General features: G+C 34.7%; 1 non-coding gene across 1 annotated transcript; it reads left to right on the forward strand.

Annotated features, from left to right (window-relative positions):
* The first annotated feature begins 225 nt into the window (after positions 1–225).
* Positions 226–332, forward strand: LOC128279562 (small nucleolar RNA R71). Its single transcript, XR_008269764.1, has one exon. It is a non-coding gene; the product is annotated as a small nucleolar RNA R71 (small nucleolar RNA).
* Positions 333–16,886: the final 16,554 nt, after the last annotated feature.

The following is a 16,886-nucleotide window of genomic DNA, read 5'->3' on the forward strand; positions in this document are numbered from 1 at the left end:
TTAGATAGCATAGTAACCGCGTCGAGGTTGAAAACACCAGCCGCTTTTGTCGGCTTCTTTCTCATGACTTGCCACTGATAGTTATTTAGTGACATCTCTTCAATAAATTCGTAAGCCTCTTCAGGTATTTTGTTGTTTAAAGTTCCACCGGCTGCTGCATCTATAAGTTACCTTGTTAAGGGGTTCACACTATTGTAAAAAGTCTGAACCTGGAGCCATAAAGGTAACACATGGTGAGCGCACCTTCTCAATAAGTTCTTGTATCTCTCCCATGCATCATAAAGAGTTTCCAGATCCATCTACACAAAAGAATAGATATCATTCCTCAATTTAGCCGTTTTATCCGGCGAAAAATATTTAAGTAAAAATTTTTCAGTCATTTGTTCCCAAGTGGTGATTGACCCTCGTAGTAACAAGTTCAACCACTGTTTAGCCTTATTCCTTAATGAGAAAGGAAATAACCGAAGGCAAATGGCATCGTCAGAAACACCATTAATCTTAAAAGTGTCGCAGAATTCCAGAAAATTTGCTAAATGAGTGTTTGGATCCTCGTCCTACAAACCATCAAACTGAAAAACTGTTGTATCGTTTGAATCGTGTTAGGTTTCAGTTCAAAATTATTTGCAGCAACAGTAGGTCTAACTATACTCGATTCAGTTCCTACTAAAGTAGGTTTAGCATAATTATACATAGTACGAGGAGCGGGATTCTGATCTACTAAATTTGTAACAACCACAGGAGGTAGCGGATTATTCTGATTTTCAGCCATGTCCTCAGTATTAGTGTGAATATCGCCCTGTCACTCTTCCTCTATATATTGTAGGCTTTGTCATATTTCTCTTTGATTTCTGCAAGATGTGCTCTCGATCTCACTATCAAAAAGCAAAGGTCCTGACGGGTTTCTTCTAGTCATAAACTATAAAAACCTGCCAGAAGTAAATAAAAGAAAATTTAGTAATTAAAAAAAAACAAAATTAAATTGCAATAAAAATAAAGAATGGCTAAAGTAATAAAAATTAAGTGTTCCTAATATCTTAGTCCTCAGCAATGACGCCAAAAACTTGATGGTCGTGAAACTAACTAAAAATTTGACTAAGGCAAGCACACCTATCGAACCGTAGTATAGTTATGGTGAGATCGAAAATATCGTATCCATGAGGACTAAAAGTACTAGTAATTACTATCTTTTTATTATCTAGCTTAACAATTAAGAGAATTTTTAATCTAAAACTATTTATCTAATTAACTAAGATTGCGACAAAGATTAAAGTTCGAAAATTCTTTTGGAAAACCAATAGAGAAGACAATACCCAAGGAAGAATTCACCTAGACTTCACTTATTACCTCTGAATTAGACGATTTATTCACTTGACTTAATCTGTAGGAATCCCTGACTTATGTTAATATCTCTCTCGAGACTAAAAACAACTGACTCTAGGTTGATTAATCGAAATCTCTTTCTAATTAAAACCCCTATTGTCGCGTTAACTCAATCTATAGATTCCCTTATTAGATTTGACTCTAATCTGATAGATTTATGTCGTCCTATCTCTAGGATTGCATGCAACTCTGCTTAATTATGAATGATCTACTCTTAAACAGGGACTTTTGCTCCACTGAATAAGCACATCAAAAACTTGAATTAATATCCTGGAATATTAAAGCAAGGGTTGAATCTCACAATTAATAAGAAGCACAAGTATTTATCATATGATTCAAAGAGTAATAAGATTCGTCTTAGGTTTCATCTCCCTTAGGTATTTAGGGAGTTTAGTTCATAATAATGGAAAACATCTCAAAAATTGGAAAACAACAAAACATACAGAAACTTAAAGAACTTCTAGGAAATTGGATGAAAATCTTCAGTCTTGATGTAGATCCTCCTTCTGAGCTGATCTTGATGGCTGTTCTTGTGTATTTTTTGCCTTCTATTCTCCGTGTCCCCCTGGATCCTCTTCTAGGGTGTTTATAAGATCTTTTTTGTATAAGTTGACTTATGGACATGAATTTCATCTTTTAAATGCTCGATTTGCAAACCAAGACAAATCTCTGTTTTCCCAAGATCTTTCATCTAAAATTCTTTCTTTAAAAAATTTACTACATTTTGAAGCTCTTCAGCAGTTCCAATAAGATTTAAATAATCAACATAACAATAATTATCACAAAATCTGATCCAGACCTACACATGGACAAATTGGATCGTTTCTATAACATTCTTTCAACAAATATTCACTAATTGTACCACATACGTCCAAATTGATTTAATCCATATAAACTTTTTTTAATCTAATCAAGCAATTTTCCTTAAAAACTCTATATCCTTCTGGGATTTTAAATTCTTAAAGGATTTTCAAATAAATTTCACTTCAAGTGTACCCTACAAATAGTATGTAACAACATCCATTAGAAAAATGTCAAGGTTTTCGTGTACTGCCAGACTAATAAGATATCAAAACGTGATTGAATCAACCATAGTGTCGAGCCTTTCTAGAAACCCTTTGTACTACAAGTCGTGTTTTACATCTTACAACTTATTTTTTCTTATTTCGTGTTCACGCAAATACTCATTTATATTCTACCAGCTTTACATCATTAGGTGTTTGGACTACAAATGTAACACCTTTACCCGACCTGAACATAAAATCCGAGTATGGAGTGACACAAAAGGACCCGATTTGAGACTAAGAATCATATTTAAACTTAATAAATTTAAGTAAAACTTATTTTAACCAATATACATATACATAAATCTCTTACAGCAAAATCCTTAAATAAAAGTTTTCTATCTTTAAGTTTTGGCTCTACAAGGACTAACTGGTTTCATCACTTTTGGCCCGATGGCTAAGTTTCTAAATGTACTTGCTTTCTAACCTGACTTGGTCCCTCCTTGATTTCCTTATCCCACAGATCCTGTATTCACAAATTAAACCTTTATAAGTTCGAATGAACTTAGTGAGTTCTCACACTACATGTATATAGACCCCATCTTGTAGGGATTTAATTAAATAGAAATAATTGTAAATAAACTCCTTGCATGTTTAGGAAATTTCTATCAAACTCATCATAGTGGACTTCATCCTATTCTGATCCTATCCTTTGGTAGATAGATCATTGAGTAATTTCCTTTTCAGTTATTCTTTCATCCTTCGATTAGCCTAAATTGCTCCACTGGATGTCTCTCCATCTTTACGAACTCTATCCTTCCTTTTCCAATATTCTTTCCTTAAACCCTACTCTAGATCAGATTTCTTCTTCCCTCTATTTAGTTATAAAATACGTTCTTCAACCTACCCTCCTAATGGCCATTTTGGCTATATCTGCCTTGGTGAATGTTTCGCATCTATTTAACCCAGGGAAAACTTCCTATCTTACCATAGTTTCACTAGAACTAATGACTTTCCTTTTATTAGTATAGCTTATGAGCTCTCTTATCACTCGGGTGAACTAATTCCCACTTGCTTTAAATCGAGATCGGTTTAAATATTTGTAACCCACCTTGTAACATCCCTAACCTATCTCCGTCGTCGAATTAGTGTTACTGAGCATTAGCATATAATAAAAAAACATTTAATTATTTAAACATTCAATAATTTAAATAATATCATAAATCATCCATATACATGCATACTGTCCCTAAATTGAGCCCTTGAGGTTTTAAAAATAGCTTAGAAGCAAATCAGAACCAATTTGAAATAATTTGGAAATTTTAGGAAAAAGTTGCAAAATTTGTAAAACAGAGGTCACATGGTCGTGTGGCCAGGTCATTGCCTCACATGGCTGAGACACACGTCCATGTCTCAGGCCGTGTGGACCCATATTTACCTAAAATCAAACCATTTTAAAATTCATTCCATACGTGAACATATAGACCAATTATGCACACTTTCAAAGCACCAAAACCTCATATAAACACACATATATTTTCCACTTCCAAAAATTTAATTCAATTAACAAATATTCCAGTCAAGGCACCACCATTAATATCCAAATATCGCATACATAAACAAGTTCATATGACACATTTCATGCATATAAATCTAATCCATTTAGATACTAAAACATACGACATTTAACCATTTCCAAACCGTTCAAGACATACCATAATAGCCTCATACCATTATGTACCTAAAGTACATTACAATTGACCATTTTCAAGCTAACAATTTGTACCAACAAGCCATACACTTTCATTGTCAAAAAGTGACCAAAAGGACTTACCTAAACAAGCATTACAAGTCCATAAACCATACATAAACATCAAGGCACAAACATGTTCAACTATGATCAACATGCCAAGAGAACCTTATAAACAAGCACTATAAAGTTACCAAAACATCAAAACTTGGTAAGGCATCAAAGTGAATCCAATCAACATAGCTTTCCAAAGATTAAATATACCAATACATAATTACACATACACCATAATATCATTATAAAGCGCCCTACACATGCCATTATAAACCTTAGCCAAATTACTCAACAACTACTGAATCATCCACTGGATAGTGTGATAGATCTCCAACGAACTTCCAACTGATCGAGCTTCTGATAATTTATAAAACAAAGGAAATAACTACGTAAGAAATGAATGCTTAGTAAGCTCGTATAAACTTTAAACATAATATAACGTTTCAATAATGAACTTTATAGAATAAGTATAAACCTTTACCAATGCCATAAGATTAATAAAGCCTATATAACACCATCAAACTCACAAGTTAGCATACTTGTCCATGATACATATAAAATCAACCATATATGTATAAATATAACATTTTGACTTTTATCCATTATGAAATCGACATCTGAGCATAAAGTCAAAAATATCAGGTTACATACTCGATCACCAAAACATCTATTTCAAGTAACTGCACATTTTTATTACTCCCAGAATGAACCAACAAGCTACTACTGAGCCTCGTACAAAAATTTCCTACATAAGCTCTGAATTCATCTGAACGCAATTTCAATCTCAGAACAATAACATCAGTTATCAGGTCAGACCTGAAATTCAGAATCAAAATCGACTCATATTGAACTCGCTTAGCTTACCATTCGTTAACACATTTTTGAGATTCTGAATCTTGCAATGAAAACATCGCTTTAGCTTTTAATTTAGCTAAAATCAGACCATCATCAAATAAGATCAATCCAGTAACCAGTACTCACAAAAATAAATAAGGATTTTCCATCTAGGCATCTGTAACTATAATTGCTTTCTCAGAGATTGATCGATAATTACTTGAAATCTTTAAATATCTAAATCCATTAATAATGCCTTAAACTTCAGATCTTTTTCTGACATTCGATACTTTAATTCTTGAAATCAAGGAACATGTGACAGCTTTCGTCAAATAAATGATATCACTAAATTCTCAATACGGACATAAAAGTGACGTATTTAAATCACTGGTCGAACAGTTCTTTTTAATATGACATTAACCGTATGAAAACATGAACCATCACTTTACATTCTAGTAATAAAACACATTCCAATCAGTTCAATAGTGCATCACTGAAAAAAATCATAAATTTATTACTCAATTCAAACTGAACTCAGAACTAGAGCTTCTGTTAATAATACCTTCAACTGTTTTTTAACGTTACTAACAAGCACAAACCATCCAAATTTTCATATATATGATAACCATATCATTCAGAACTCATAATAACATCATCAGAGTAGAACAAATCTAGTAGGTATATCTCGGTATCATACTCTCTAGAATATCAATCCTTCATTCAGACTATCCATCGATATACTCGTGAATCCACAAAATTTATTACCATAACTGAGGATACTTTAACTACATGTAACTCAAATCACATTTCAACTAACCGGGTCACTCTGATAAAAACAACCAAGTCGATTTCGACTATCAAATAACACATTTCAAAATGCTTCTTTCTTAGTGCTATTAAAACATCTCAAGCACACAATCTTTCAAAATTCTCTTATCATGCTAATCAAAGGACTTTACAATCATATTAACTCAAAGAAACAAAGACATCTCGATTGAATGCATTGACTTCAATCAACTTACCTAAGAAAGAAATCCATCATACGATTTGAGTTTGTGCTTCCATCATTTATACCATTGCTAAAGTCAATTCCTTACACGAAAATTAGAGAAATCCATATACCAGAATCTCCACGTTTCTATGATCGAACCAAAAGCATAATCGTAATAGACATAGTTATCACAAGCTGAAGAACACACTTTAAAGATAATCCATGGTTGATAATTCGTGAAATAAGAACGATAGAAAAATCGAGATAAAAAAAATCCAAGATAGGATACCATACCGAAAGTCTGACAACATAACTCACAAGAAGATAATAAATATCTTGATAATTCCCTAGAGAAACTCAGAAGAAAAACACTGCTTATCGACTTTTGACTTCCTTCATAAAAGAGATAATATATTTCCTGCATATATAAAACAAAACCATTATCAGTATAAACATAAGAATAGTCTCACATAAATTTTTACCATTGACTTCATTCCAACATGTTAGGATAGAATTCTGAAGAGATAAAGAAATGCTCATCATGAACCAACCAAACTAGCAGAACTTTCGTCTAACATTATAGTCAGCTAACATTCTCCCACGATAAGAATTTCACCAGAAAATGAACAATCACACACATATCTCTCAGGATAAAAGAATATATAGAATACCCAAAAAAGATCATCATATTCATTTCAACTGTAATTGTCACACACAAACATCTTTACTACTCAATTATCATTTCTCTGACTAATTCTGTCATCATGAACCCCGCATCATTCCATTCACTAATGAAAACTGATTCGGGAAAAATTTTAGCAAACACATACTTTAGACATCATATCTAAATAAGTTGATTAGCCGAGATTAACTTTTTTTTAACCTTGACATTGCTTAATTTGAATAATCTTTAGAACAATCTGATATCCTTCCAAAATTGTTTCCACTTTCCAAACTATTCTTATCTCTGTATGCATTACTAATTATTTCACCTCCAAACTCTTTAGTTTCACATTTATGGACTTATTCCACATGATTCTCGTTAATTTTCGTTATAAAGCAACACTGGTAAGGGGGTGAGGTCGTAAGGCCTCTAATTTGACTCTCATAAGTACACACATATGACTTAGCATTCATCACCAACATCATATCATCACAATTACATAATTCACTTCAAGCTAATTAACATATATAGTCATTTACACAAACTTTTTCGATTATCTTATTCAAACAAGTGTACATAAACACACATTCCGTCAATTTGAGTAAATTTACTTATCGTATTCACTTAATCAAATATGTTGGGCACATAACATCATATGCATGCCAAACAAACATGGATGGGCTTATCAACATATAAACTTTCATTTCATTCCACTTTTCACATTTCCCAACTTGTGGTTATCTCATTTCGTACATTAACACATACATATCATGAACTTCTATTCATACCTTTCCAAATTTTGACACATCATAAGCACATTTCAATTATTTCAATATCATTAACAGCATTATCAAAAAATAGCTCGGTTGGAAGTCATCTCTGTATTAACAAAACAATTTCGTCAGAGTCAGGAGAGATCACACTATCACAAGTAGTAATATGGCACGTATAGTTAGACTTACATACGCTATGTTAGTCTAAGAATTGACTAAACCATAGCTCTGATACCACTAAATGTAACACCCTTACCTGTATTCAACGCCGGAAAAGGGTCCGAGGTGTTACTGAACTTAAACATAAACATTCATACAAAATTAGGCCATAAAATTTAGACCAAATCAAATTCCTCCAATCACATGCATATCGTCCCTTATACGGGCCCACGAGGCCCAAAACATACGTTGGGAGTGGTTCGGGACTAAACCGAAAACTTTTGGAACTTTTACTACACTTAGAAAATTTTAATACTTTGGAGAGTCACACGCCCGTGTAGGTAGGCCGTGTGGTCATACACACGCCCGTGCTGCTTGTGACACGCTCGTGTCCTTAACCCGTATAACTCTCTGTTTATGACGTCATGCACAGTTTGGGGTCACACGGCAAAGTCACACGCCCGTGTCTCAGGGCCGTGTCCTTCACATGGCTGAGACACACGGTCGTGTCTCTGCCCGTATGGCCAAGGAAATGGCTATTTACCAAGCCATTTGCCACCCTCATTTGCACACTCACATACACACTTTCAATGGAACTTAACATGGCAATTAAGCTATCAACACAACCATAAGCAAGGCTTAAACATATCAAAACAATTATTTACTGTTCATAACAAAACTGTCCACTTGAGTCATAGTCACTAAATTATTTATATCTTAAGCTACAGAACTCTAAATTATGATCCTCTTGATTTTTCCGAAACTAGACTCAAATACCTTCCTACGATAAAATTTTCAAAATTTATGGTTTAGCCAATAAGTACAGTTAATTCTTCAAATTCGTCCCTATTCAGCTGTTTCACAGTTTTCACATTTCTTCACAAAAGATTAATTATCTCTTAGTACGGGATTCGAATGATGTTCCTGTTTCTTTCTCTTGAAATTCGACTCATTAATAAATCAAGCATATAAATTTAAACCCCCCAAGTATTTTTATACAATGTTTAATAATTTTATAAAACCAGAACAGGGGAATCCAAAATCATTCTGACCTTGTCTTACAAAAAAGAAAAATATCTTATAAAATGAAATTATTTTGCTTAAACTGTTTCTTCTAAGTAAAACTATACTAAATAAGCTTTAATTTAATATTTTATTTAACCTATAATTCGATTTCCACAATTTTTAGTGAACTTTCAAAGTTATACTACTATTGCTGTCCAAAACTGTTTTAATGCTAATTTTACTCTTTCATGATTCCCTTGTACTAACTTTCATTAACATACCAATATAAACCACATCACACAATGACATTGGCATAGGCATATGAGTAATTAATATGCTTGCAACCCATTAGCCAATATAAGCCAATTTATATGGCTACATACCAAATCAAATCCTTATTCATTACAGGCCAATACATTTGGCCATATCATAATGACACATACACAAAATGACTAAGTCCCTATACATGCAATAGACTCAAAGGTTTGCGTTCATTTACCTAACATGATAGCTTAATAGTGATAGAATCTCCAACGATCTCCAACTCGAGCTAGCTGAATAAACCTATGAGATGTGGGAAAGAAAAGGGGGTAAGCGATATAGCTTAGTAAGTCGTGTGCAAATAATACGCATTTCATTTACATGCATTTATCAACTTCATTAAAATGATCTTGTTATTACTAATTTTTTTATTATAAAACTTGTTCTTTATCGTGCTTAGGTTTTGGTCAAGAAATCATAATCCCCTCATGAGTATACATCTCCACATATGTGCTACAAATGCATATTACTTATGTGTATTCATGTTACTAAAGTCATATAGCTAGACATCATTCAACGAATCACAAACCTTAAAGAATAAACACATCGTGTCTCAAGTCACATTGATCTAAAAGTGTTACACATGTTCAACAATCAAATTCATCACATATTTATACCTCGTGAATTTAAATCTGTACTCACATGGTCATTATAGAAATCATTCTCGTAAGCATAACTTCCTTGTAAACATTCTTACCACATATTCATCACAAACAAAACTCATCTCTCATGTCAATTCTCATGAGTTTGATGTACATACCTGTGCCCACTTGTACATAATAACTTACTTTCTTGTCTTTAACGTATTCATCAAGATTTCTCATTGAACTTCTCTTTAGAACTACCCGTTGAACACTCAGAATACTATCGGATACATCGAAATCTCGCACCTAAGTGCCTCATATGTAGCCAGCGCTACCTCATATCACATGTCACATGTTGCTCACTTTTAAGCTACTCACGGGTCTGCTCACATAGGCTGTCAGGGATCCGCAACACATGCCAGACTACCTAGCCTATAACATCCTAAAATAGTGCCTAGTCGGAACAGTGGTTTTGAGACCACAAATTTGAGATAGAAATAATTATTTTATGATTATTTTTAAATCCATGATATGAATACATGCTTGTGAGAAAATTTCGTTAAGAAATTTTATGCATAAAATGTCCAATTGAACTTTAGGGACCAAATTGAGTAAGATGCAAAACCTGTGTTCTAGAAGCTTTTAGCATGAAATTGCTTTAAATTATAAATTAGAAGGTCCTAATTAGTAATTTGACCAATTTCCTAAATTTTTGACAAAAATGGACATGTGTAGGAAAAATTTGAAAGAAAAGCCTTAAGGGCATTTTGGTCATTTGGTAAATAAAAGAATAAAAAGGGAAAAAGAAAGCAAATATTTGTCCATCTTCTCCAAGGGCTAGTCGAAATTTCAAGAGTCACCATAGCTAGGGTTTGTTCATCTTGTCAAGCTTAATAGTAAGTATTCCCTAGCCCGTTTTTAATTTTCTTTACATTTTTGAAGTCCTCGTAGCTTGATTTACCTATTTCCACCCTTATTTTGAAGTAGGGTTTATGTATAAAATTTACCCATCTATGGCATGCATGTATTTTAATTGTTTATGGAGGAACATGGGAGTTTAGTGTGTGATAAACATCTTTCACAAGATGATTTTTCATGAAAACCACTAAAAAGGACTAAATTGAAAATGGTGTAAAATAAATGATAAAAATCTGATTTTTGATGAAAATATGGGCTGATATGAGTACAAGGAAAATTCCACTAGGCTTGGGTGACAAAGAAAATGCATGCATTTCATTTTACGAGCCTAGGGACTAAATTGTAAATAAGTGAAAAGTTAAGGGTAAAAAGGTAATTTCATCAAAGTATGAATTATGGATTGATTTGGACAATGTGATTATTAAACAAGTTAAATTTAACATTATAGATCAAGAAAAACGTTATACGGGTCTTGATCGAGGGAAGAATAAGGTTTTCGACGAAAATGTTTGTTTATCATCATTTTGTACCGAGGTAAGTTCATCTGTAAATAATGTTATGTATTACATGTTTTAATGCTTTAATGTTATATGAATTTAAATGTTTATTTGTTATCATGAATTATATGCCTTGATATTCCATGAGTACATGGTTGGTATTATGGATATCATAGACGACATTACGAGCAAGCTCGACAATGTTGCTATAACACCCCTTACCCTAGTTCGAGACCGGAGCTGGGCACTAGGCAGTACCTGACTTAAACACATGCATTCAATCTTTTTTGAAATGTAAAAGCTAGGTCAAATTAAAACTTTCCTTTCATAGTTTGTTGATTCCTAATATGGGCTTACAGGGCCCAAATCATACTTTGGAAACGGTTTGGGATTAATTCGATCGCTTATGAAAACTTTGGAAAATGTCACTTGGAACAGAGCACACGCCTGTGTGGAAGGTAAACACTCCCGTGTGGCCCTGTTGACCTGGTCGTGCCAAAGGCCCATGTGGTTCACACAGCCTAAGCATAAGGGGACACATCCGTGTCCCGAGCCCGTGTGAATTAAATTCCAAATTTGAACCTATAGGGGTTTTTACACAGCTTGACACACACCCGTGTCCCTCACACGGCCATGACACGCCCGTGTCTTAGCCCGTGTCTAAAAACCTTGACATTCTGTTTCTGACATCAACAACAAATTAAGGCACACGGCCAAGGCACACGCCCATGGCTAGAGACCGTGTCTTTCACACGGCTGAGACACACGGCGCCGTCTCTGCCCGTGTGTTTACTACCATGCATACTAACTTGATAATTTGAGGTGCAGGGGACACACGATCGAACAACAAGCCCATGGGGCTAATCATGCATCACACGTGGCCTAGACACAAGCCCGTGTGTCTACTCGTGTGGACAATATAAGGCTATCTAACAAGCCCATTGCCACTCTGAAAAAAAATATAATACCAACCATCATACCAAAGTGCAGCATGACATGATTTCTCGATCGAGCAACCATAGCTAAGATCTCTACACATTTCACATATGTTTAAGCAACCGATTCATGCATTTTTCTATCCAACATTGAAATTTACATGGTCAACTGTGACAGCCCTAAATTGACCCTAGTCGGAAAGTGGTTTCGGGACCACTAAACCGAGTCATAAAAAAATAATTAACCGTCCTAATTGATGCTCATTATATGTACTTATGCATGTGTGAAAATTTCATGTTTGAATCTCGTTAATTGTAAGTGAATTTTAGTAAATAGGACTTATGTGAGAAAATTTAAAAATGTGCTAGGCAAATGTAAAGTGGCCTATTAATGCATGTTATAGAAATGGTGGGTTTGCATGTCAAATTGCCCAATATTTGAGCTAGTGGCCGGCCATGCTATGAGTGGAAACATGTCACAAACATGTTATGTTAGTGATGTATGTTAGGAACAATAATGTAACACCCCAAACCCGAGACCATCGCCGGTGTTGGACGCGAGGGGTTAACGAGCCAAGTCCTCTTAAAGCATCGACCAATTTGGCATTTCCAGACAGGCTGGAAAACTGCATCACTATCGCCTTAAAAATCATATCTCGAGTTTCAAAACTCAGAAACTGATTCCGTAAATTTTCCCTGAATTTAGACTCATATATCCATCCATGGATTTATTTCTAGAATTTTTGGTCGGACCAATTGGTACAGTTTATTAGTTAAAGTCACCCATGTTACAGGGATCGACTACACTGACCTTCGCGAATTACAACTTGAATATCTCTCTGTACAGGGCTTTAATACTGGTGCCGTTTGTTTCTAATGAAACTAGACTCAAAATGGAATCTGCACATATAAGGCATGACTTCTAATTATTTCTGGATAATTTATAGTAAATTTTTAAAGTCGCGACAGGGGACCCAGAAACCGTTCTGGCCCTGTCTCACGAGAACTTTAATATCTCTCGGTATACTGTTCCTATGACTGTTTTGTTACTTTCATATGAAAATAGACTCGTCAAGGTTCATTTAAATAAGTTATTCACTATTTAATACCATTCCTACAAATTTTGGTGATTTTTCAAATCCGCACCACTGCTGCTGCCAGCATCTATTTTCAAGGTAAACTTTACCTATCTTGTGGTTTCCATGGGCCAACTATAATTTTGACATACATAGGTCCACATATGATCATATTTAGCCATTCCAATGGCTGATCATGTGACCAACACTCTCATTCCAAACCATAATCACATCATGAAACCAATTATAATTACAAGGCACAAATGGTCAAATTCCATCCTCCACTTTTACGAACCATTTTCGCATGGCCGTACACATATACATCACAAAGAACTTAAAAACAATCGAGGGTAGTCCTATACATGCCATATCCAAAGTTCAACCAAAAGAGTACCAAAAAGGGGGTTTGATAGTGTGGATGACTTCACTTCAATGATCCCGAATCCGATCGCTAGCGAGCAAAATCTATAAAATAGAGAGCCAAAGCAACGGGGTAAGCATGTTTATGCTTAGTAAATCTCAAGCAATGAAATCGGCTTTAACTAAAGCATTACATTCACATAGCCAAATGAATCATTTCATTAATACACATTCACATAATCATACTTACTTCACACTTCATCAACATATACATTCACAAGATATCAACCAATTCAAGAGCTGAAAATTCGTTAGTCGATTGACGAATATTATTCAAACGTATCGACTTTTCCATTGCACATGTAAACATACCTTATCCTTTGGGCTTTTCGAGCGTACTAATTAAATTTATTACAGCAACCAATGCTCACCTTCAACCAAAGCTTCTTTGGAATACAACCGGATATAACCACACGCACGAATGCCTTCGGGTCTTAGCCCGGATATAACGACTCGCACAAATGCCTTCGGGTATTAGCCCGGATATAACAACTTGCACGAATGCCTTCGGGTCTTAGCCCGGATAAAGTCACTAGCACAATTGCCTTCGGGTCTTAACCCGGATATCATTCAATTGCTCATGCACACATACATCAATAATCATTACACATTCATGTTTCATTTTCGTTACTAAGGCTCAAATACAAATATAATCACTAGCATAATTGCCTTTGGGACTTAGCCTGGGTACCATTCAAATACTCATACACACGTATATTAGTAATCATTACACATCCATAATTTCATTTCACATAATTCAAGTAGGGTCATTACTTGAAGACTTACCCCGGATGTTGTCGAACGGCTTCAACGGCTATTCGATCACTTTTTCCTTCCCCTTATCCAATTGTGGCCCTCTAAGCTCTGGAGCTAATTCAAACAAATTCAATTTATTAAAGTCTCGCTTGCTAGCCTTGGCCGAATACACATATCATTGACTCAACATCACATAACTAAGCACTTTAGTCAATTTTCTTTAATTACGCACACATTCGGCCTTAGCTCACAACAAGGTAGCCGATTACCTAAGTCAAGAATAGGCACCATTAAGCTTGCCTCTAACCGAATGCATGCACAATAATTTCCCTCATGTGGCCGAATATACATGTCCATGTTGAGGCCAATTATACACTTAATACCACACAAAACAGCATACATTTTACTACTAACGCATTACATATCGTAGCTCAATGCACATCTCTCATTTACTTCATAATCGAGACATCATCACAAGCAAATATACACCTTGAAATAGCATATATGTCATACCAATACATCGTGTGCAAACATATATACATATATATATGCTAGAGTCGAATCTCAAGTTGATTGTAACTAAACATGAACAAAATTTCAATACACAAATCTTACTTTCCATGCAATGAGCATAAATCACACTTATGGATGTACCATGGCGAATACATCACAACACCATAATTTTGGTCATGATTAAACAAAGAACTTAGTATCTCATTCAAAAATGCTAAAAGAAAATCTAAGAGTCCTCAATCCCCATCACATGTATCATTATCAAGCTTGATATTTAGCATGCAATGGCATTAACACCACATTTACTTTGGCGAATTTCATTCCCATGACATAGCAAAGATTTGAACCATGGGCTACCAAGAACATCAAGCTAGCAACTAAAAGCGTGCATGAATCTCATGGCACAACCTCAAACATACCTTAATCTTGATGCAAGTATAGCCAACCTCTTCCTAATCCTCTTCCAAAACAAACATGAAGCAAAATTCCTTCCTTCCTCTAGTATTTTCGGTCAAGAGAGAATGAAAAGATGGATGAACAATTTTTTCTTTTCTCCTCCACAATGCACGGCAATGGGGGTTTCACTCACACACACACATTTTTTTTCTTTCTTTATTACCCATACTTATTTGTTTATTGTTTCTCCCTAATGCACCAACAAAACATGTTTCATGACATGTTTAGCCCATGATTCCTTGTCATGGCCGCCACTACAACTTGGGGGAATTTGACATGCAAGTCCTCCCTTGACTACATGCACTATTAGGTCCTTATAGATTAGCCTTTCACTTTTCAAAAGTGTCACACAAGTCCTACTAACTGAATTCACATGCAATCGGCTAAATCGAACTTGAAATTTTAACATATTCATAATTACATATTCTAGACAATAAATATTACATTCAAACGTTTCGGTGACTCGGTTTAGCGGTCCCGAAACCACTTCCCGACTAGGGTCAATTTTGGGCTGTCACAAATAAAATAAGGAGTATGGGTAATAAAGAAATGGAAAAAGGAAATAATGTGTGTGATTGTTTCTCCCCCTCCCCATTGCCGTGAATGTAAGAAAGAAAACAAAAAAAAGTGTCCATCTTTCTTCATTTCTCTTGGCGAATGTTCTAAGGAAGAAAGAAAAACAAGTTGTGTTCTTTGGTTCTTCTTGGCGAATTGAAAGGAAGAAGAAGGAGTGAAGCAATCGGTCATCTTAGGTCACTATTAAGGTAAGGAAGTTTGTACTAGCTCTTGAAATTTTAGTTGATATTGAGTGAGATATCAAGTTATTTTTGTAAACCATGTTGAAATTTTGATTTTTGGGGTGAGTATGGTTTTCGGCTATAAAAGATTAATAAGGGTGATGGTTGTGTTTCATGCTAAACTTAGATGAATAATGGTAGTTTGCTTACATCTTGATATCTATGAGTTCATTTCTTGGTTCTACCATAGACCCACGAAGTATATGTTTATTTGGTGTTGTTGGAGGTTTATGATAGAAGCTAATGAGTGAGAGTTTGATAGATACTATGAGGTTAAACTTCATGAGATTGTAAGCTTGTAAGTTGGATGATGAAATTCATGCTTTGTGAAGGTAAATGGTGTAGAAGGAGCATTCGGCCATGAACAAAAAAAAAAAATTATGATGAATTAAGTTGGAAGCTATTATAATGTACTTGTGCATTCGGGTATGGGATGAAAATATATGAGATGGTTATAATCAGCCTTGTGATTCGGCTCTTGCATGTATCTATATATATATATATTTGCACGTGATGTATTGGTATGACATATATATATATCATGTCAAGGCATATGTTTATATATGGTGGTGTTTTAGTTATGGAGTAAATGTTGGATGCGTATTGAGTTATAATATGTAATGCATTAGTTAGTAAAATGTATGTCATTTATATGTGGTACTAAGTATATAAATGGCCTCAACGTAGACATGCATATTCGGCCACATGAGATGGATTGGCGTTGCATGTATTCGGTTAGAGGCAAGCATATTGATGCTTTTATCTTGGCTTAGACAATCGGCTAAAAGGAAGTGTGGGATAATATGTTGAGTTGATTCATGATTTCATATGTATGTGACTTTAATGTCTAATGAATATATATGGGCTAAGTACCTTGAGTTCCTCTTTTCGATGCTCAAATGATTAAATCAATTTATTTGTTAAAATTAAGCTCAAGAGCAAAGGGGAACTAGATCAGATAAAGGGAAGGAAAAAGTGGTCGAATAGCCATCGAAATCG

Source organism: Gossypium arboreum, chromosome 8, assembly GCF_025698485.1.
Source record: "Gossypium arboreum isolate Shixiya-1 chromosome 8, ASM2569848v2, whole genome shotgun sequence".
NCBI lineage: Eukaryota > Viridiplantae > Streptophyta > Magnoliopsida > Malvales > Malvaceae > Gossypium > Gossypium arboreum.